The following is a 21,263-nucleotide window of genomic DNA, read 5'->3' on the forward strand; positions in this document are numbered from 1 at the left end:
AAAGCAATAAAGGGTGTTCTGCATGGCCGGGGGAGCAGAAGTTGTAGGTATACTAGGACAGGAAGCCATTTTTCAATGCTGGATTGGGTCTTTGACTGTGATGTCAAGAGTCACATGCCATCACAGTATCCCCATATCCTAGCTTTGACACTTCAGGCACACTTAACTGAGATGAAGTCAAAGGACTTTGACTGAGAATGCATTCTTTTGCGTCACAAATTACTCACCAGTTCTTCCAATGGATCATGTTTGCAGCTTTTCACTCCTGCTTTCTTGGAGAAAAACAGTATGGAGTATCAAGATCGGAGACAGAAATACCTCTTAGGGTCAAAAGCTAAGTGCCTAGATCAGTTATGGTGAACCTTTTTGATTCCAAGTGCCCAAACTGCAACACAAAATCAGCTTATTTATTTCAAAGTGCCAATACTGCAATTAAAACCTGAATGCTGAGGTTTTATTTTAGAGAAAACAACTGCTCCTGCACTGCAAGGGTTAAATGCTTGTTTCTCTCCCCCCCCCCCATGGGCGGTATTAACAAATAAATACTTACTGGTGGGGCAAATCTGTCTTCCAGTGGGAGGGAGTTCCAAAGGCTGGGAGAGTCTTTGAAACACAGCTGCATCTTTGTTAGTGCAGGGATGATGTTAAAATATGTGTATGTGCTTCAAACACTTAGGTAGTTTTCTTAACGGGCTCCTTATAATATCTTTTTCATGGCAAGGGCAAGGAAAAAAAGTCAAACGCTTCATTGTGTGACTGTGCCCATCTTTATTCATTTATTACTTTCATTTTTTCCCCTAGCTCAGGGCTTAGGAAAGTTCCTTTTGGTGCAAATGCTGGAAGATAACTTTTGGGAGCACCAGCCTAGAATCCTGTCAGAAGGCCAACATGGGGAGATTTAACAATCAGAGGGACTGGTCACAGGGAATACATTAATAGGCCACAAATTTAAAAAAAAAAAATCATGCAAAATGCAAGCTTTTGTGGGCGAATCACATGATCAGAGGGACTGTTGACATCATCTTCAGGACTCAGCCAATCCTGAGGGTGCTGCTACTGCTGCCTTGGGAACCAACCCCTTTTCTCCTGGGTCTTTGTGACCTCACAGAGCCCCACCTCTCTGCTGGCAAATAAAAGGGGCTTGCTGGGCAGGGCAGGAGACCAGAAGGGAGGCCAGTGGCCAGAGGGCAGTCCAGCAGAGAGAGCGGCAGCAGCCGAAGGGGACACAGCCTTTTTGCCCAAGGCACGTTCTCCCCTGAAAGCAGAGGAACTTGCTAAGTGGGCTTGCGAGTTAACAGCTCGAGGCTGGCAGAGATCCGTGGCTTGAAGCTGGCTGATGTCGGCGATGGACCCGGGGGAAGTCGGTGGACGTTGGCAGACAGAAGGTGGTGGAATCTGCCTCCGGAAGCTGGCTGAGGCTGCAAGGTGGAGGCTGGCAGAGGTTGGCAGATGAAGCCGGTGGTGGAAGTTAGCCTCCTGAAACCAGGTTGGGGAAGACTGGTGGATATCAGTGAATGGAAGCCTGGACGTGTGTGTGAATGGCTGGTGGAGTGAAGGTGTGTGTGTGTGTCGGGGGGCGGCTTGTGTGTGTGTGTGTGTGTGTGTGTGGGCTGGCTGACATTCCGTGGGGATGTTGCCAGGGCGTGTGTGTGAACCAAGCATTCAGCAGCTGGCGGAGGCTGGCTTCAGAAGCGGAGTAGAAGAGATGAACGGGTGGATATTCCTGGTGGAAGCCAGTGGATGTTGGCAGGTGGACCTTCGGGATGAAGTTGCCAGAACATTGGTTGGTGGATACGCCTGGGTTGTGGCCGGTTGGTGGCAGCGGACGAGTTTGCCCCTTAGTTGTTTTTTCTTTCTCTCTCTTGTAGGGCCCGAAGCGTCCTCTTCCCCAGGGGGATGCGAGGGACCAGAAGGCAGGTGTCCTGCTGGAGCTGAACCAGGCCGTTGTCTCTGCTGAGGGTACCTGTTTAGCCTCTTTTCCAAAACCAATAAAAGAATCTTCCGGAATGGTTTTGAAGTGCTGTCTTGTTTGTCAGGGGTTGTCACGGGATTATCTTCCCCATCCCCTCATTATATCTGGGGCCCAATGCCTGGGGTGGGTCTTTGTGAAGTCATGGTGTGGGGCCTTGTGATGTCACAGGAATTGGGAACATAATATTTCTCCATGCCTGTGTGAGGGAGTGAACTAGGCATTGTGGGTTCCCTGTCTGAGCTCCTAAGCAAGTATATTATGTGTTGTGTTGGACAGACACAGGAAGCCAGTGAGCCCTGGTGCCATTCGGAGAGGGTTGGAGTTGGGTACCCAAAGACTATGGCCATCCTGAAACAATAAACCTGACTTGCTCCTTCCCTTCCACCACTGCTCCTCACATTTGTGTGCCTGGCCTGGAGATTCATGGGAACCCAGACACTGCCTGGCACTGCAGCTCATTCTCTGAGACCTGGCAAGCCTCATCTTCATCATCAACACCATCAGCACTCCATGGACAGCTCCTTGCAGAGTACAAGTGGGGAGAAAATATGCCACTTCAAAGAAGCTTCCAGTCCAACCTCTCACGAAAGTGCCACAACCGAGGTAATGGAGATGGGCAATGATCTGGAGATGAGCGTACCTTAAAATTCATGTGGATCCATGCCATGGATAGATGGTAAAAATACACTGGTACTGCAAAATCTGCTGCTTGAGGGCAGTGGCTGCCTGTGAGCGCCTAGTGCAGTGACGGTGAACCTTTTTTGAGCCCGAGTGCCCAAACTGCAACACAAAATCAACTTATTTATTTCAAAATGCCAATACTGCAATTAAAACACGAATGCTGAAGTTTTAGTTTAGAAAAAACAACAACTGCTCCTGTATTGCAAGGGTTAAATGTTTCTCTCTCTCTCTCTCTCTCTCTCTCCCCCCCCCCCATATGGGCGGTATTAACAAATAAATACTTACTGGTCCTCCAATCTCCCATTGGGCTAGACTGATAATGGTCATAATTGCACGCCTCCTCTGGACCATTGCACCAGCAGAGGGGAGTGCTGAAATCCGGGATTGGAGGACGGGTAAATATTTCTCTATGGTGACTTATGGCTCGTGTGCCCACAGAGAGGGCTCTGTGGGCGAAGTGTGGCACGTGTGACATAGGTTCTCCATCACTGGCCTAGATCCACCTTCTACTTGCTTGTTTCCCATCCTGAAAAAGGACGGGATCATCACGTTCTGTTGGTTTTGTTCTGGAACTTTTCTAAAATTACCTAACAATGCAATCATGACAGTGATACATAGACTAAGAAACAGGCACACTTCAGAGGGTTTTGCCAGTCCTTGGTGGATTAAATCCAGCATCTGTGCTTTTTGATTGACAAAAGGTTGATTTGGGTTCTCTGAATGATGCTGAACTACTACTCTCATCATACCTTATGCCTGACTAAGCCATCTAGGGCTGACAGCATGCAGCCCACCACCACCTTCAATGACCTGTCACAGGTTCCCCTTCAATAATCTGTCACAAGTCATAAGTGATAGAACTGAAGGCTAAACTCTATGTTACTGCCTGAACTTAGAACAGGGGATTTCTAGAATGTGGAAAGTCGGTTTATCACAGAACAAAGCTTTTTACACTTCCCACAGTTTATAAATTAGCTTGGTTTGTGTTGGGAGATGAACAGGGCCTTGTTTGCAAGTATGATTGTTTAGCAACAAAGGTCCACCAAGACATTGGACCTCTAGCTTCCGATTACATGCTATTTGTAATATATACCGGTAGTATGAACCTAAGGGCAGAAACAGAGAAAATGCCAGCTTCATGATTAGAAGTGAACTCCCTTAAAGGATGTTTGGTTTTCCTGCCACAGCTTTCCAAACTGAAAATTAATTTACTTTTGTCCAGTGATTTGTCACTTGGACCATTAACATGGGATTCATTTCCAAATTGACTGCAAAGACATGGAAGTTTTGGAAAAATGTGCTTTTTGAGGAATAACATTTTATTACCGTCTAGCTGTGAAGCTGGCATCTTGTCTGTTTCTGCCCTAAAATTAATAGTATTTGGTAATGATAAATCAGACTATAATCTTTTATCAGATGAAAAATTTACAACCTTGAAAAACAGAACACTGAGGCACTGAGGTTGGTGAGGCCACTGTGGCCTCACCATATGTTTTACAATGCCTTTGTAATATACTGTGTGTGGGGTTGGGTTTATATTATGAGCATCCTGAAAAATCATACTAGGGCTTATTTTCACGTTAGGACTTATTTTGGGGGAAACAGGGTAGTTCTATTTCCAGGTTTCCAAAATCTAACCACTATAAGCAGGAAAGATCAAGTTCTAATTTGGCTTCGTCGGGAGAAGTAAGAAAACACAGAGTTGTCTCCATCTTATGGAACTGTAAAAATCTGCTCCTAAAATTCTCTTTTGTAGTTGCTACAATGCTAGAAAATTCCTTGAGATTTCCTGATGGCTTGTAGGATTATCCGTAAATGTTATAGAATTTTCCAAATGCATTTTTAGAAATATTTCAGCTGCCCATTTTCAAAGTCTCTCTCAAAAACCTGCAGTTTTCTCTCACCGGACATTATTTTACATAAATAAAGTATTATACTGTGCCTGAACCTTATTGAGAAGTGCTTGAAACTACCGAAAATTAAGAGCACGAGCCATTATGTAATTGGTTGTTGTCAGTTTTTCGGGCTCTTTGGCCGTGTCCTGAAGGTTGTTCTTCCTAATGTTTTGCCAGTCTCTGTGGCCAATCTTCATGGATTGCTGCCTTGTCGTGGCGAAGGGGCTTGAGTAACTCAGAGAAACTATGGGCTATGCCGTGCAGGGACACCCAAGACGGACAGGACATAGTGGAGAGTTCCGACTAAACGCAATCCACCTGGAGTAGGAAATGGCAAGCCACTCCAGTATCTTTGCCAAGAACGCCCCATGATCAGAAACAAAAGGCTAAAAGATATGACGCTGGAAGATGGGCCCCTCAGGTCGGAAGGCGTCCAACATGCTACTGAGGAAGAGCGGAGGACAAGTACAAGTAGCTCCAGAGCTAATGAAGTGGTTGGGCCAAAGCCGAAAGGACGCTCAGCTGTGGACGTGCCTGGAAGTGAAAGGAAAATCCAATGCTGCAAAGAAAAATACTGCATAGGAACCTGGAATGTAAGATCTATGAACACTGGGAAGCTGGAGGTGGTCAAACAGGAGATGGCAAGAATAAACATCGACATCCTGGGCATCAGTGAACTAAAATGGACAGGAATGGGCGAATTCAGCTCAGATGATTATCATATCTACTATTGTGGACAAGAATCCCGTAGAAGGAATGGAGTAGCCGTCATAGTCAACAAAAGAGTGGGAAAAGCTGTAATGGGATACAATCTCAAAAATGATAGAATGATGTCAATACGAATCCAAGGCAGACCATTCAACATCACAATAATCCAAGTTTATGCACCAACCAGCATTGCTGAGGAGACTGAAATTGAACAATTCTATGAAGATCTACAACACCTTCTAGAACTGACACCAAAGAAAGATGTTCTTCTCATTCTAGGGGACTGGAATGCTAAAGTAGGGAGCCAAGAGATAAAAGGAACAACAGGGAAGTTTGGCCTTGGAGTTCAGAACGAAGCAGGACAAAGGCTAATAGAGTTTTGTCAAGAGAATAAGCTGGTAATCACAAACACTCTTTTCCAACAACACAAGAGGCGACTCTATACATGGAAATCACCAGATGGGCAATATCGAAATCAGATTGATTATATTCTCTGCAGCCAAAGATGGAGAAGCTCTATACAGTCAGCAAAAACAAGACCTGGAGCTGATTGTGGCTCTGATCATCAGCTTCTCATAGCAAAATTCAAGCTTAGACTGAAGAGATTAGGAAAAACCACTGGGCCACTCAGGTATAATCTAAACCAAATCCCTTATGAATACACAGTGGAAGTAAAGAACAGATTTAAGGAACTAGATTTGGTGGACAGAGTGCCTGAAGAACTTTGGATAGAGGCTCGTAACATTGTCCAGGAGGCAGCAACGAAAACCATCCCAAAGAAAAGGAAATGCAAGAAAGCAAAGTGGCTGTCCAACGAGGCCTTAGAAATAGCAGAGAGGAGAAGGGAAGCAAAATGCAAGGGAGATAGGGAAAGTTACAGAAACTTGAATGCAGACTTCCAAAGAATAGCAAGGAGAGACAAGAGGGCCTTCTTAAATGAACAATGCAAAGAAATAGAGGAAGATAACAGAAAAGGAAAGACCAGAGATCTGTTCAGGAAAATTGGACATATTAGAGGAACATTTTGCGCAAAGATGAACATGATAAAAGACAAAAATGGGAGGGACCTAACAGAAGCAGAAGACGTCAAGAAGAGGTGGCAAGAATACACGGAGGAATTATATCAGAAAGATGTGGATATCCCGGACAACCCAGACAATGTAGTTGCTGACCTTGAGCCAGACATCCTGGAGAGCGAAGTCAAGTGGGCCTTAGAAAGCCTGGCTAACAACAAGGCCAGTGGAGGTGATGGCATTCCAGTTGAACTATTTAAAATCTTGAAAGATGATGCTGTTAAGGTGCTACATTCAATATGCCAGCAAGTTTGGAAAACTCAACAGTGGCCAGAGGATTGGAAAAGATCAGTCTACATCCCAATCCCAAAGAAAGGCAGTGCCAAAGAATGCTCCAACTACCGTACAATTGCACTCATTTCGCACGCTAGCAAGGTTATGCTCAAAATCCTACAAGGTAGGCTTCAGCAGTATGTGGACCGAGAACTCCCAGAAGTACAAGCTGGATTCCGAAGAGGCAGAGGAACTCGAGACCAAATTGCTAACTTGCGCTGGATTATGGAGAAAGCCAGAGAGTTCCAGAAAAATATCTACTTCTGCTTCATTGACTATGCGAAAGCCTTTGACTGTGTGGACCACAGCAAACTATGGCAAGTTCTTAAAGAAATGGGAGTGCCTGACCACTTTATCTGTCTCCTGAGAAACCTATATGTGGGACAGGAAGCAACAGTTAGAACTGGTCATGGAACAACTGAGTGGTTCAAAATTGGGAAAGGAGTACGGCAAGGCTGTATATTGTCCCCCAGCTTATTTAACTTATATGCAGAATACATCATGCGGAAGGCTGGACTGGAAGAAACCCAAGCCGGAATTAAGATTGCCGGAAGAAATATCAACAACCTCCGATATGCAGATGATACCACTCTGATGGCAGAAAGTGAGGAGGAATTAAAGAACCTTGTAATGAGAGTGAAAGAGGAGAGTGCAAAAAACGGTCTGAAACTCAACATCAAAAAAACTAAGATCATGGCCACTGGTCCCATCACCTCCTGGGAAATAGAAGGGGAAGATATGGAGGCAGTGTCAAATTTTATCTTCCTGGGCTCCATGATCACTGCAGATGGAGACAGCAGCCCTGAAATTAAAAGGCGCCTTCTTCTTGGGAGGAAAGCGATGACAAATCTGGACAGCATCTTGAAAAGCAGAGACATCACCTTGCCAACAAAAGTCCGAATAGTCAAAGCTATGGTTTTTCCTGTCGTGATGTATGGAAGTGAGAGCTGGACCATAAAGAAAGCAGACCGCCGAAGAATTGATGCCTTTGAATTGTGGTGCTGGAGGAGGCTCTTGAGAATCCCCTGGACTGCAAGGAGAACAAACCTATCAGTTCTAAAGGAAATCAACCCTGAGTGCTCACTGGAAGGACAGATCCTGAAGCTGAGGCTCCAGTACTTTGGCCATCTAATGAGAAGAAAAGACTCCCTGGAAAAGACCCTGATGTTGGGAAAGTGTGATGGCAAGAGGAGAAGGGGACGACCGAGGATGAGATGGCTGGACAGTGTCTGCGAAGCAACCAACATGAACCTGACACAACTCCGGGAGGCAGTAGAAGACAGGAGGGCCTGGCGTGCTCTGGTCCATGGGGTCACGAAGAGTCGGACACGACTAAACGACTAAACACACACAACACACGTGGCCAGCATCTTCAGAGGACAGCACTCTGTGCTCTGGTGTAGTTGGCTCTTGGGAGTCCCATTAGATCCCAGCCGTGAAAACCTTCGCGAATACATTATGTAATTCACAATTTTTGTGACATCTCTGAGGGTATCATCTAATTTTTTGCTGCTTTCCCTAGCCCAAAATGCTTCTTGATGTATAATACAATGAAACTGAGTGACTGGATGCTTTGCTTCTTTAACAAAGAACTGTATGAAACCAGATGTTACCCCCCCACCATGCAAGGTGCCCTGTCACTAGTAACTGAAACTACTTTTTCTGCTCTTATATCTTGTGACAAAAAAGCTTCCATCACAGCATTGTAGATATCTCTGTCTTGTGTTCTTCCAGGCAAAGACAACTGTTTCACCAGCTCTTCTCTCATGATGTCACCAACAGCATAACACAAAATTACTGCTAGCCTTACAATATTATTTATATCTGTGCTTTCATCCAAGCACATAGAGTAACAGGCTGCCTGTTGTAAGTCAGTGGTGAGCTGCTGACTAACATCACTTGCCATACACTGAGCTCATACTTTAACAGTATTTCTGCTAAGTGGCATCTCAGACATGTGTTGCATAATTTTATCCTTATTTGGGAAATCATGAAAAAGAGAATTACTCCCAGTCAACATGGCTGTTTTGATAAAATACCCATTGGAGAGCAGCTTACTATGTTTTGCTATGAAGAGTGAAATTTGAAAGCTGTCAGCTGTCAGATGATTTGTTTTAGAAAGATAGTTGCAAAAACTGAGATGCTGGCAACGATATTTCCTCAATTTCCCTTCAAGAAACTCTTTCAGCTTCACCAAGTCCAGCAACACTTTTGTGGTTTATTTCAAAGTGACATCTGACACTTGATGTGTGAGACACAACACTTTCACCATACAGAATACATTAACACTTTCCCACTGCATTCAATCATTCCAAATGACTCTGTCCAGGCCTCTTGGAATGATCTCCCACTATCTGTTTTCAGTTTTACTTTTTTTGCTGTACTCATTTCTTTCGTGTTCAAGATTTGGAGTCTATTTTAAAAAAAAAACAACAACCAAAATTTATATTTTTTAAAAGATGGATGAAGCACTCAATACAAATCGATCCTTACCAAAAATATTATTGTCACATTTACACATTTTGTCTGTCTGGTTCTTTATTGATTCTTCCAACTGGCAGCTCTTTTAGAAAAAAGTCAAGTGCAAAATGCTACACTGAATTAAATGCACCCTATTTATAGAGCTTATTAAGTACATTGAAATCCAGAACTTGTTTCCTCCAAAGTAAGCTACCCCCAGAAAAGCAGCTATATATAGGAGTGCACGTTTTAAAAGTGTATACCTACATTTTATGCACTACATGAAGTGTATACACACATTTAACTTATTTGAAATTTAGTGTTGGTAATGAGTTTTAAAGATATCATGACTTGTCAAAAAGATAAGTAAAGCAAATTAAGAGTGGACTTTCACTAGAAGCTAAAATAACCAAACAAAGGGTACTGTATTACAGTAGCATCATAAGAAGACACGCTCACTGGAAAAGGCAGCAATGCAGGAAAAAGTGCAATGCAGTAGGAAAAGAGGAAGACTGCACATGAGATGGATTGACTCAATAAAGAAACCCACAGTTTTGTTTGGTGTTGAAGTCAAAGCAGGAGCAGGAGCAGAAAGAATGGGATTCAGATTTTGGGAGTAAACTATGATACTCTTCCCTGCTTTGGGGATGAGAAATAGAGAAATGTGATTGCTACACACTTCAGACTTCTGCTGTTCTCAGTATAAACTGCAGAGCTAAATGCAGTGGAGATTAACTTTGGAAGGTTCCTTTTTCATGATTTTATGAAAGAATCAAGTCTCTGTCTGTCTGTCTGTCTGTCTGTCTGTCTGTCTGTCTGTCTGTCTGTCTGTCTGTCTGTCTGTCTGTCTGTGTGTCTGTGTGTCTGTGTGTCTGTCTCTCTCTCTCTCTCTTTAAAATCATTTTTATTTAATTTGAACATATAAATCTATCAGCTACAAACAAATGTGCAATATAAGATAAAATAGAAAAAGAGAAAGAAATGAGGAAAAAAAAGAAAAAAAAAGAAAAAATTCCCGTTTCCAGAGAGCACTGAAGGAGAAAAAAACCCACATCAATCAATTTGCCCTATCCTTTGGTTTATCTCTGGGCCCAAACATATATTAGGTTCCAACTTGTTGTGCATAGTCCCTTGGTTGTTCTTGTAGTGCTTCTGAGAGTGTATCTAGTTCTGTAATGTCCAACAGCTTCTTCAGGAACTCTTCCATTATAGATATATCTTCACTTTTCAATTTTTGGGCCCAGAGTAACCTAGCTGCTGTAAATATGTACATCAAACAATATTTGATTTTCTTATCTGTAATTTCTGGCATAATATTTAGTAGTGCTATCTCAGGTTTGAAATTTAATTTCTTTTGCGTGATCCATTTTATTATTTTCCACAGCTGTAATCAATAACCCCTGGCTTTTTCACATGTCTACCACATATGATAATACGTTCCCACTTTTTTTTTTTACATTTCCAACAAATATTGCTGCTACCCTCTGACATTTTTGCCAGTTTTGCAGGGGTGTGGTGCCATCTGTAAAACATTTTGAGAATATTTTCTCTTAGGTTTACCAGCTTAATCATTTTATAACAGTCTTTCCACATCATTGTCCAGTGATCAATATCAATATTATAACCGAAGTTACTTGCCCATTTTATCATCGTCTCCTTTACCCTCTCATCCTCCAGATCATATTCCAAAAAGTATGTATACATTTTCTTTATTATTTTCTCATCAGTATGGATCCACAGTTTGCCCACCTGAACTTCACCCTCAAAAAAGCCCATGTTTTTATCTTTTTAATATTTTGATTCTAGATTATTCAATGACCACCAATCTGTTGCCTCCCCTAGATCCTCTAATTCTTGCTTTTTTATATATTTTGTTCTCTTTTGAGTAATTCTTTGTAAGTTAACAACATTCCTTTCTGATTCAATATTTTCAAGGTAAAAGCTTCTATAGGAGCTATCCATATTGGAATTTTCTTGTATGTTTGTGCTTGACATTTATGCCACACTAGACCCAACTCTCTCTCTCTCTCTCTCACACACACACACACACACAAACCCTTCCTCCCTCAATTTTCAAGAATCAGGTGCTTCAGTATGTCCATTTCCTCTCATTACATTTAAACAAGCTTGATGAAGCCACCTGTCCCTCTCTCACACCTTCCTTCCTGCTTTATTTGGAGCTTTCCCTCGTGCTTGCAATCACATCCAGGTGAAGTAGTCATTGACAAGCCAGACTGACTGCCCCAGGCTGTTCTACAGCAGTAAACAATAAAGCAGCCCTATCTCCGATCTCTAAAAGAACTGATTTACAAGTGTCACAACCAAGGAAGGTAGCAAGGGTAGGTGGCTTACAATCTTACAGTTTGAGGTTCGGCTGCAGGTGGGGGGTAGTGCTCCGGTGATTTTTGGCTCCCGTGCCCATGGAGAGGTCTCTGCGTGCCAGCCGTGGCATGCCTGCCATAGGTTCACCATCACTACAGTAGGATATAGCTAACAGAGATTTTTAGATATACAGAGCCTCTCTTTTATAATACCAGGACAGCAGCCAAATATTCTACTATTTCTGTCCAATTTAAGTGTAGTTCATGGGACTTTGAATGCTTCTTGTATTATTTAGCAGTTCTGTACCACAATCAACAAAGAGATTTTTGTATTTCTGTTTTATAAGGCATGTTTTCTACAGTTTCATCCTGAAATCCAAAATTATACTCAGCAACAAGAAGGTAAAGACAAACATGTGTACAGTATATAGTTAATAGTTGTAATAGTTGTGTAGAAGTACTGTATGCTATGAAATGAAGTTTCCTTTCTGTCACCGATATACATATAAATGAACATACATGGTTAGCAAACAGGGACTCAGTTCTTTAAAAAATAAATGTAATGGGAATTAATACTACTTATTACATCTTATAAACTATTCTAATGTGTTCTCAATGCAATTAATGCAGCAGCTATCTTTAAACTTTGGGCCATCTTCATGTTTAGCTTTTATTGGATAGATCGTTATTGCTATTATAATTCTGTACACTATATATTTTTAAATGACTTTTATGACGATATCAACTTTTGGTGTAAACAGCCCAGAGTAGACATGTTCTAGATGGGTGGTATATAAGTTTAAATAAATAGATAGATAGATAGATAGATAGATAGATAGATAGATAGATAGATAGATAGATAGATAGATAGATAGATAGATAGATAGATAGATAGATAGATAGATAGATAGATAGATAGATAGACAGACAGACAGACAGACAGACAGACAGACAGACAGACAGACAGATAGATAGATAGATAGATAGATAGATAGATAGATAGATAGATAGATAGATAGATAGATAGATAGATAGATAGATGTCATGTATTTGACTGAATAAATATTAAGCGGGGAACATAGCACAAACATTGGGTCAAATACCCATCTAGTCACTCCCTGAGTTATGTTCATTGTGTAGTATCCATGTCCTGAAAGTACCTGTGTCTTGTGATCTGAGCAGAGGGGAAGCACCACATTCTTCCACTGTGGGACAAGCCACCACCCTGTTCAGACGATAGAATGTATTTTAAGAAATGCAATTATTTTGATATCTCGAGTTACAATACACTTTACAAGACTTCTGTTGTCTTGTTTTAGCATTCTTTTCTTTAATGGTGGCTGTAAAGACTATTAATTTTCTCTAGCTTTACTGGGTTCACTCACCCCCTCCCTGTTACTCTGCTTTAGATGTCATTGTAATGTGTGAAATACCCTGTCATGTGCCAAACAGAATATTTTAAAATTGATTTTGAGTTATTAAGCACTTTATGGGCCATAGCTTGGTTAAAGTTTCATCAAATCTTCGTCTTCACAGATGTATGGTGTTAAGGTGAAGTCAACCTTCTTGTTAATTGCGGTTCAAACTAATTAGGCGGCTCTATAAAGGGACATGGTGGCGCTGTGGGTTAAACCACAGAAGCTTCTGTGCTGCAAGGTCAGAAGACTAGCAGTCATAAGATCGAATCCACGCAATGGAGTGAGCTCCCGTCGCTTTGTCCCAGGTCCTGCCAACCTAGAAGTTCAAAAGCATGTAAAAATGCAAGTAGATAAATAGGTATCACCTTGGTGGGAAGGTAACGGCATTCCGTGTCTAGTCGTGCTGGCCACATGACCAGAGAAACTGTCTTCAGACAAACGCTGGCTCTATGGTTTGAAAACGGGGATAAGCAGCGCCCCATAGAGTTGGACACAACTGGACTAAAGGTCAAGGGGAACCTTTACCTTTACCTTATAAAGGAAGAAGAAGGAATATAACTGTGCACTGCATAGTTGATGGTTTCGAGGAGGGAGAGATTCAGGTGCATTGCCTCAGACTGCAATTTAGAGAAAAGAGGGGAGGTGGGACAGCTCTTAGGGAGCTTACCCACCCCACATTCCTGCTGCCCTGGAAACCAGCGATTCTAAATTATTAGGAACCTTGTTATAGGTTGGGCATGACAAAACACTTAAGTTCACAATATGCTTTATACATAAACATACACCCAGCAAAATCAAAGCACAAATATTTTGGGTTGAATTCTCCAGAAATGCCTTCAAAGATGATGATGTGTCATGTGAACAAATCCCACAGCTTGTGGCAAAATTGTAACCCCAGATGACCTTTCAACTGTATCTACAGAGTATTCAGATGTATGTATTTTTTTGTGGGGCACTTGATGCAATATCTTGCAACCCCAATTTGTCCTTCTTTTAATAGATCTATACCGTCTTTCTGATGGCAATAGTTCAAGCAAAGAGTATCCAGGATGGGAGGTGTCCTTTGTAGTATTTGGTGCTTTTTTAAGACAGCGGGACCTATACAGTTCCTCCAGTGTGGGGAGGGGGATACCCAACAATATTCTGTGCTGTATTAATCAACTATAGAGTCATTTTCTCTGAGCCACTGTACAACCTGCGTACCACATGCACATACAGCATGACAAAAATCTCAAGTCATGTTCTCCTCATGGAAAGTACAATCTCTGTTGAGTCTTTTTCACTACCTCTGAGGTATTTATGCTCCAATTGTTCTCCTCAATGTGGACACCCCAAAACAAATACCCCTCACCCTTTCTACTCAGTCTCCACTTATGAATAATGGTGGATTATCTACCCCCTTCTTCCTATTATCTATTACAAGCTCCTAAGTGTTTTTGAAGTACAGTACTTAGAAGCACGTTATTCTCGCTACACCATTTAATCAATCGTTCCACCTTGTCCCTATAAGCAGGCTCATTCTCCTCTGAGATGAGCCCCACTACTATGGTATCATCCATGAACTTAACAATGGCATGGCTGTTACAAGCAGAAATACAATCATATGTATAGAGGGCATAGAGGAGGGGACTCAGAACACATCCTTGTCGTGAACCAATACTAAGGTTGAGAACCGTAGATGTATATTGACCTACTCTAACCGTCTGATCGCATTCAGACAAAAAACTGTATCTACATACAAGTGGAATATGGAAGTCTAAGTCCCTTAGTTTAACCGTCAGCCTCTGAGGGTGGATGGTATTAAAGCTGAGCTGAAGTCCACAAAAAGCAGCTGTACATAGTTCCCCCACTGCTCCACATGTGACAATGCAGTATGAAGGACTATAGCTACAGCACCCTTTGTTGATCTATTTGCTCTATATGCAAGCTGGTGGGTATAAAAACTCTGAGGGAGAGATGATGTAATATAACTCTGAACCAGTTTTTAAAACATTTTATGTATGTATGTATGTATGTATGTATGTATGTATGTATGTATGTATGTATGTATGTATGTATGTATGTATGTATGTATGTATGTATGTATGTATGTATTTATTTATTTATTTATTTATTTATTTATTTATTTATTTATTTATTTATTTATTGCATTTATATGCCGCCCATCTAGACATGGTCTATTCTGGGTGGCTCACAACATACAAATAGCAAACAATTTAAAATATACACAATTTACATAGATAAAAACAGAAAAATATATAATCAAAGAACTTACAATTTTTAACAATCAATGTAACATTTCATCACTATAACCCGTGGAATTTGTGAAGCTGCCAAAGCCTTAGACAAGCAATTGCAGGCTCTTACTTTTATGAGTGCCATTAGGTTAAAGCGAGCCTATGTAGCCTTTTGCTTTGCTTTACATGTGCAATTGTTGAAATTTCGCTTATACTAGATGTGAATCCAGAAAGAAATAAACCCTTATTTTGCCTTTTTGTATTGCAGGAAAATGGACTAACTGTGCTGGACAGGGAGGACATGATCAGGAATCTCAACACTTTTGACTTTATTAACACTTTTTTTCCAACACTGAAAATTTTGGTTAGTCAAATATTGAAACTGAGTATAATTAGCTCTCCACCACAATTCTCTCTGGTGCCCAATTTGGCAGTTTGGGTTTGGACCCATTTGGTCCTGAGCTGATCTGTTTGTAATTTGCAGAATGAGCAACAGAAGTTGAAAATTGGTTAAGGTGATGATGTAGAAATATCACTTGGTAAATCTTCAAAAATCTTTGAGCACCCATCAGTGTGGAATCAATATAATACAAGGTGGAAATACAACTTAAAACACTCTAAAAGCACTGAGAATTTTGATAGTGGCACATTGTCTTTAAGTTGCAAGCTTTTTTCAATAGTCTATAGGCCTATGAGAGCTGTCTATTTTGTTGATTATTATTAAGGTCTGATCAACCTTTATCAGAAGAATATTGCTTAAAACTCTATGGGGTGATTCCTGGAAAATCAAAATGGGTTTTAACACACACACACACACACACACACACACACACACACACACACACACACACACGCACATGCACACGCACACGCACACACACACACGCACACACGCACACACACACACGCACACACACACACACACACAGAGAGAGAGAGAGAGATTCAATATCCTAGGAAAAGGCCTTGGGTATAAAAATGTGGATTTTAAAAACTTGAATAGTATTAAATCAATTTTACTAAAATGAGGGGTTTCTGTACTGTTCAGCATTGTTCCTTTCTACTTCAAGCCTACTTATCAAACCTAATATTGAAATTAGCTCAAGAAATTAGCAGAAATTTAGCACAAGTATTGAGTTCAGAAATTAAACTGAGTATGATTAGCTCTCCCTCACAATTCTCTCTGGAGCCCAATTTGGCAGTTTGGTTTTGGACGTATTTTGTCCTGATCTGACCTGATTCTGATGTGAGTTCAAACATCTGAAATCTGAGTGATCATGCTGTCCACTGATTTTCACTGGGAAACAAAAATGACTTATTTTTCTTTTTCACCTTACTGCAAATCTGTGCTGAATCTTTGCAATAAATAATTGTTTTAACCTGTTATAAATGTATACTGCTGAGTGGGTGTTTTATTTTTGTAATTTGCAGAATGAGCAACAGAGGTTGAAAATTGGTTACGGTGATGATGTAGAAATATTACTTGATAAATCTTCAATATCTTCAAGCACGCATCAGTGTGGAATCAAATATAATAGAAGGTGGAGATACAACTTAACACTCTCTAGAAGCAGTGACGCTTTCGATAGTGGCACGTTGTCTTTAAGTTGCAAAGTTTGTTACTGTATATTCTCAAGTGAAAGCTGAGGGGAATATTTGAGTTGCTGCAATTAGAAAGCCTAGTTTCTCTATATAACATAAGATTGAACTGAAAAATGGAAATCATGAGTAAGGTTTATACATCTATATCATTACAGAAGAGTTTTTAAAGCCATTGCTTTAAATTTGTCTCTAATTTAGAAGGCATAATTATTTAATTTATTGTTACAGTATACAACAGTGGCCACAAATAATCTTGGTGGAATATTCTCAAGCTCAAGATCCCCCTCGTCACTCCACATCAGGGTGCAGGGTGGCTTTCTTGTTCTTTTCAGCTTCTGCTTTGCCTTACCTCAGAGGTCTCAAACATGCGGCCCCGGGGCCATGTGTGGCCCGCCGGATGATAGTTTGTGGCCCCCGCCTTGCCTCCCCCCCAAAGCACTACGTGTCCTCTGCTGTCAAGAGTTAAAAAAAAGCCTCGCCTCGCTCGTCAGCTGTCTCCCAAAACAGCGTCTCTTGCACCCTCCATCCAGAACTGCAGCCTGCCAGCTGGCCTGCCTGTCGTGATGCTGCTGCTGAGTGTGCCTGAGTGTGCCTTTTTTTGAGGGGGTACCCTTAGAGGAAGGTTGCTGGACCTGTGTGTGTGTGTGTGTGTGTGTGTGTGTGTGCGCGCGCGCACGCGCAACCCCTCCTCCTCCTCCGAGCCCCAGTCAGGCTAAGGAAACTCCTGGGTGGCTTCCTTGGGCTCTTGCTCCGCTTGGCAGAAAATCTGATGCGGCCCAGCCTCACCCAGACTCTGCCTCCAGCGGCCCCCAGGTAAATTGACTTTGAGACCCCTGCCTTACCTGCATTTTCTTAGATTTTCTAGGTCTTCAGGCAGCATCCCTCTGAGACTTGCAGGGGGTCCTAAGAGGCACAGGGGCTTGGAAAAACCCACAGGCCCCTGGTAGTAGCCTTGGGGGTGCAAGCGTCTTTTGCTTTCACCTGGGGCTTTTGGCTTGTCCCAGGGAGCTGGTTTTCCTTGTCCTCCATCTTCTCCAAGCCTCGCCGGTCTCTACAAAGAGCAGCAAGCACATGCAGGTATCCTGAATTGTGGGTAGATGCTTAGAGATTTAATACATGCTCTCAAAAAACACTCCACCCTTTGTAGATACTTATGCAAGGAAGTACTTAGCTAGCTAGCTAGCTAGCCAGCCAGCCAGCTATAGCACTGATTGTACAAATAGCTCTATCGTGTTTCCAATTAAAGTTGAGGTTTGTATTTATTTTAAGAGCAATACATAACTATGCAATATATTTTTCTGTTATAAAATGGTACAATTAATTCTCTTTTCCCATATTTGCCCCCAAAGAATAATCTTCATGTATATACTCTCAGATTATATGGCTCCACACCACTGTTTTTAAAGTCTACCTCTTTCTGCCTGCTTTTCTGGCGCGACCCTCCTATTTTCTGACAGTATCATTTGTCACTATACGTTTCAGTTTTCAGTTGTGGCTGTGAGATTCCACTTATTCTATACATAGACATCTAGTGACTTCATGGATGAAGCAATGTGGGAACTTCCTACTTCCTAGTTCTCATCTTCCGATACTGCATAACACCACATTTGCCCTTTCTCGTCATTTTTGCTGAATGGATCCACAATTATTCCTGAACTGTTGTATTTTCTTGTTTTATATCGACACTACATTTGTCAAGGAAATGCTTTATAAAATACAAATATTTAATACTCTGTAGCCCTGTCCAGACTGCCTAATAATGCAAGCATGGAGTTCAGGGGTGGGGACATCTGTCCCCACCCCTGTCATATTTTCACAGAACAGTCTAAGCCCTTGGGCTGGAATCATGTGATCAGTTCTTCTGTGATTGGAGAGGTACTTGTGTAAGTGATGCAGTGGGATGGAAATGGGCCACCTACTTTATAAAGGTGATCTCTCGCATGGCCAGATATTCTTAGTTCTCCTCCTTCTCGTGTACACATGTCTGTACAGGGATTTTGTCTTTGGAAAATTAGTAGATGCGTGGAATCACTTTCTGAAATTATATTTCTCATATAAGATATGAAGCCCTATTCTCTCTTTCCTGTCTGATTGTCTTACCGAAAAGTTTGAGAAAATAGCCACTGAATGGATGCAAGTTGCATGATAAGGAAAACACCCATAAATTACTAACCCTTTACTGACTGGGACTATAAATGAAGTGTGATCTTACTTGTGTATATTTAAGTTTGCACATTATGGCTTGGCTGGCAGATTCTAGGAGTGGTGGTCCAAAAGCAAAACAAAACAGCATGTTTCCAGGCTCTGTGGTTGTGGTAGAGGACAATAAGAACCCCAGCTCTTGGCAGCAAAACAGTGCTTTGTCTCATTGATTTTCTGCTATTCCTGTCCTACGTCTATGAAACAGGACTGACATCATGAAAGCAAAATAATAAAGGACATTTCCCACAGAAAGCTTTTTTTTTGTCCATTACTATTTTAGATATGTAGCAATATCTGTGTCTTACCAGATTGGTTCCCACATATGGCAATCCTTTCACAAGGTTTTCTAGGTATAGAAGGACTCAGAAGATTTGCCTTCACTCACATGGGAAATGTGAGTGAAGGTATGTTGTACAAATATAAGCACAATAGACTGATGGACCTGGTTTAAAGCCTAATGTTCACTTAAAATTTCTCTGTGAAAAGGGTTGCCATGTGTGGGAATCCTTAGGTAAAATTTCCCGTTGACATTTAGTCCAGTCATATCCATCTCTAGGGAGCAGTGCTCGTCCCCATTTCCAAGGCATAGAGCCAGTGTTTGTTTGTAGGCAGTTTCCATGGTCACGTGGCCAGTGCAACTAGACAAGGAACACCGTCACCTTCCCACTGAGGTGGTACCTGTAACAGCCACCTTATACCTCACAAAGGGGCCGTTACGTCACACTCAATCACTCTTCGTTTCCACTGCCACCAACCACTCCCTCAAATAAAGCTTCAGGCCAATGTATGATTTCAAAATAAAAACTTAGGTTTATTGTATACAAACAAAAGGAATGGTAAATCACTTGAATATAAATAATACTTTAATCACTATAATAATAATCACACACACACTCTCACAGACCCTCACTATGTAGCACAGTTCTTATCTCTCAGTATCTCCAAGCCCTAACCGTCCCTAACTCCCTATCTCAAAGCCCTATCTGAAACCCTCACACCATTCACTCCCCTTATATACAACAGCTCCACCCCTTATGTCCCACCCTCCATCACACCATTGGTAGATGACACACAGCTTCAGCAGTGACCGGCATGTGATGTCATAGCTGTATGTAACAGTACCTATTTATCTACTCGCATTTTACATGCTTTCGAACTGCTAGGTTGGCAGGAACTGGGACAAGCGATGGAAGCTCACTCCATTGCGTGGATTCGATCTTATGACTGCTGGTCTTTGAACATGCAGCACAGAGGCTTCTGCAGTTTAACCTGCAGTGCCACCACGTCCCACTTGTGGGAATACTTATAGAAGCATTTAAAGAGCCAGGCTTGAAATACAGAGTTGTAACTGAAAGAAAATTCAGGCACACCTAAGCTGTTACCCCTGCTGGATACAGAAGCCCTAGATTAAATCAGTGTGTGTCACCAAGTCCATTCTAACTTACAGTGACCTATATAGAAGTGGTTTATCATCTCTGGGGGGGGGGTCAAGGGACACTCTGGGGCTGGTACTATGTGCCAGCCTATGTGGTCCAAAGCTACAAGGCACAGTGGGGAATTGAACTCCTGATCCCCTGTGCTCTGACTCACTGAGTTTTCCAGCCCCTATTTTAGATATATACAGAGGACATTTTAAATATATCTAAAATGTGCAACAAGAAAATGTTCTGATGCGTTGCCCGGATGTGTGCCTTTACTGGAGTGCTAGGCTGTGGTGTAATGTTGACTGTCTCATACACTCAACAGCAAATCCATGTTGGTTGCCGTTTCATCAGTGAAATGGCACTGAATATAATTCATTTCTTACTTTGTTTTTCTTGGTTTTTTTTTTTTTAAAAAACATTTTAGGTGTACGCCAGTTTCTTCTTCTTAGGTTTTTGCAATTCTTTCATTATACCACTATTATTACACCTTGGGTGTTATTAAGTCTTGACAGGTATGTTTATGAGAACAAGGATGGAGCACTTATTATCAATCCAGTTATTAGGTATTCCCTTAAGACACCTTTGCTCTCACAGGCGCAGAACAATAATGCATGTATTAATTGCTGCTCACGAATGCAGAAAATAACCAGAAGTGTATACATCATCAATAAGATGAATCCTGAGACAGGGATTCTTGCCACAAATATTTCTTTGTCTACAGATTCTTAACTAAGTTAAAGACAAGCACCTTTTGGAAAGATGACGATAGTTGCAAAACAACAACAGCAATATATAGCACATGGTGGTTTTGCATATATTTCCATTTCTTAAAAGCCCGACCAGTGCAGGAGTTTCTGACACCTTTATTTGCCATTAACTTTATTAGCATGCTCATCTCCATTTTTTCTTTCAGGCATTACTGTTACTCTCCACTTGTCTGGAATTCTTCATTCTAAACTTTAGTAATGCAATGGACTTTGGTAATATACTGAGCTTA

The 21,263-nt window shown here is 41.6% G+C and overlaps 1 long non-coding RNA gene across 1 annotated transcript; it reads left to right on the top strand.

The window, feature by feature from the left end:
* Positions 1-1,077: 1,077 nt before the first annotated feature.
* LOC144589511 (uncharacterized) lies at positions 1,078-2,007 on the top strand. The gene is made up of 2 exons (XR_013545667.1): positions 1,078-1,441; positions 1,869-2,007. It is a non-coding gene; the product is annotated as an uncharacterized LOC144589511 (long non-coding RNA).
* Positions 2,008-21,263: the final 19,256 nt, after the last annotated feature.

The sequence above is a fragment of the Pogona vitticeps genome, chromosome 1 (assembly GCF_051106095.1).
Source record: "Pogona vitticeps strain Pit_001003342236 chromosome 1, PviZW2.1, whole genome shotgun sequence".
NCBI classification, from domain to species: Eukaryota; Metazoa; Chordata; class Lepidosauria; order Squamata; family Agamidae; genus Pogona; species Pogona vitticeps.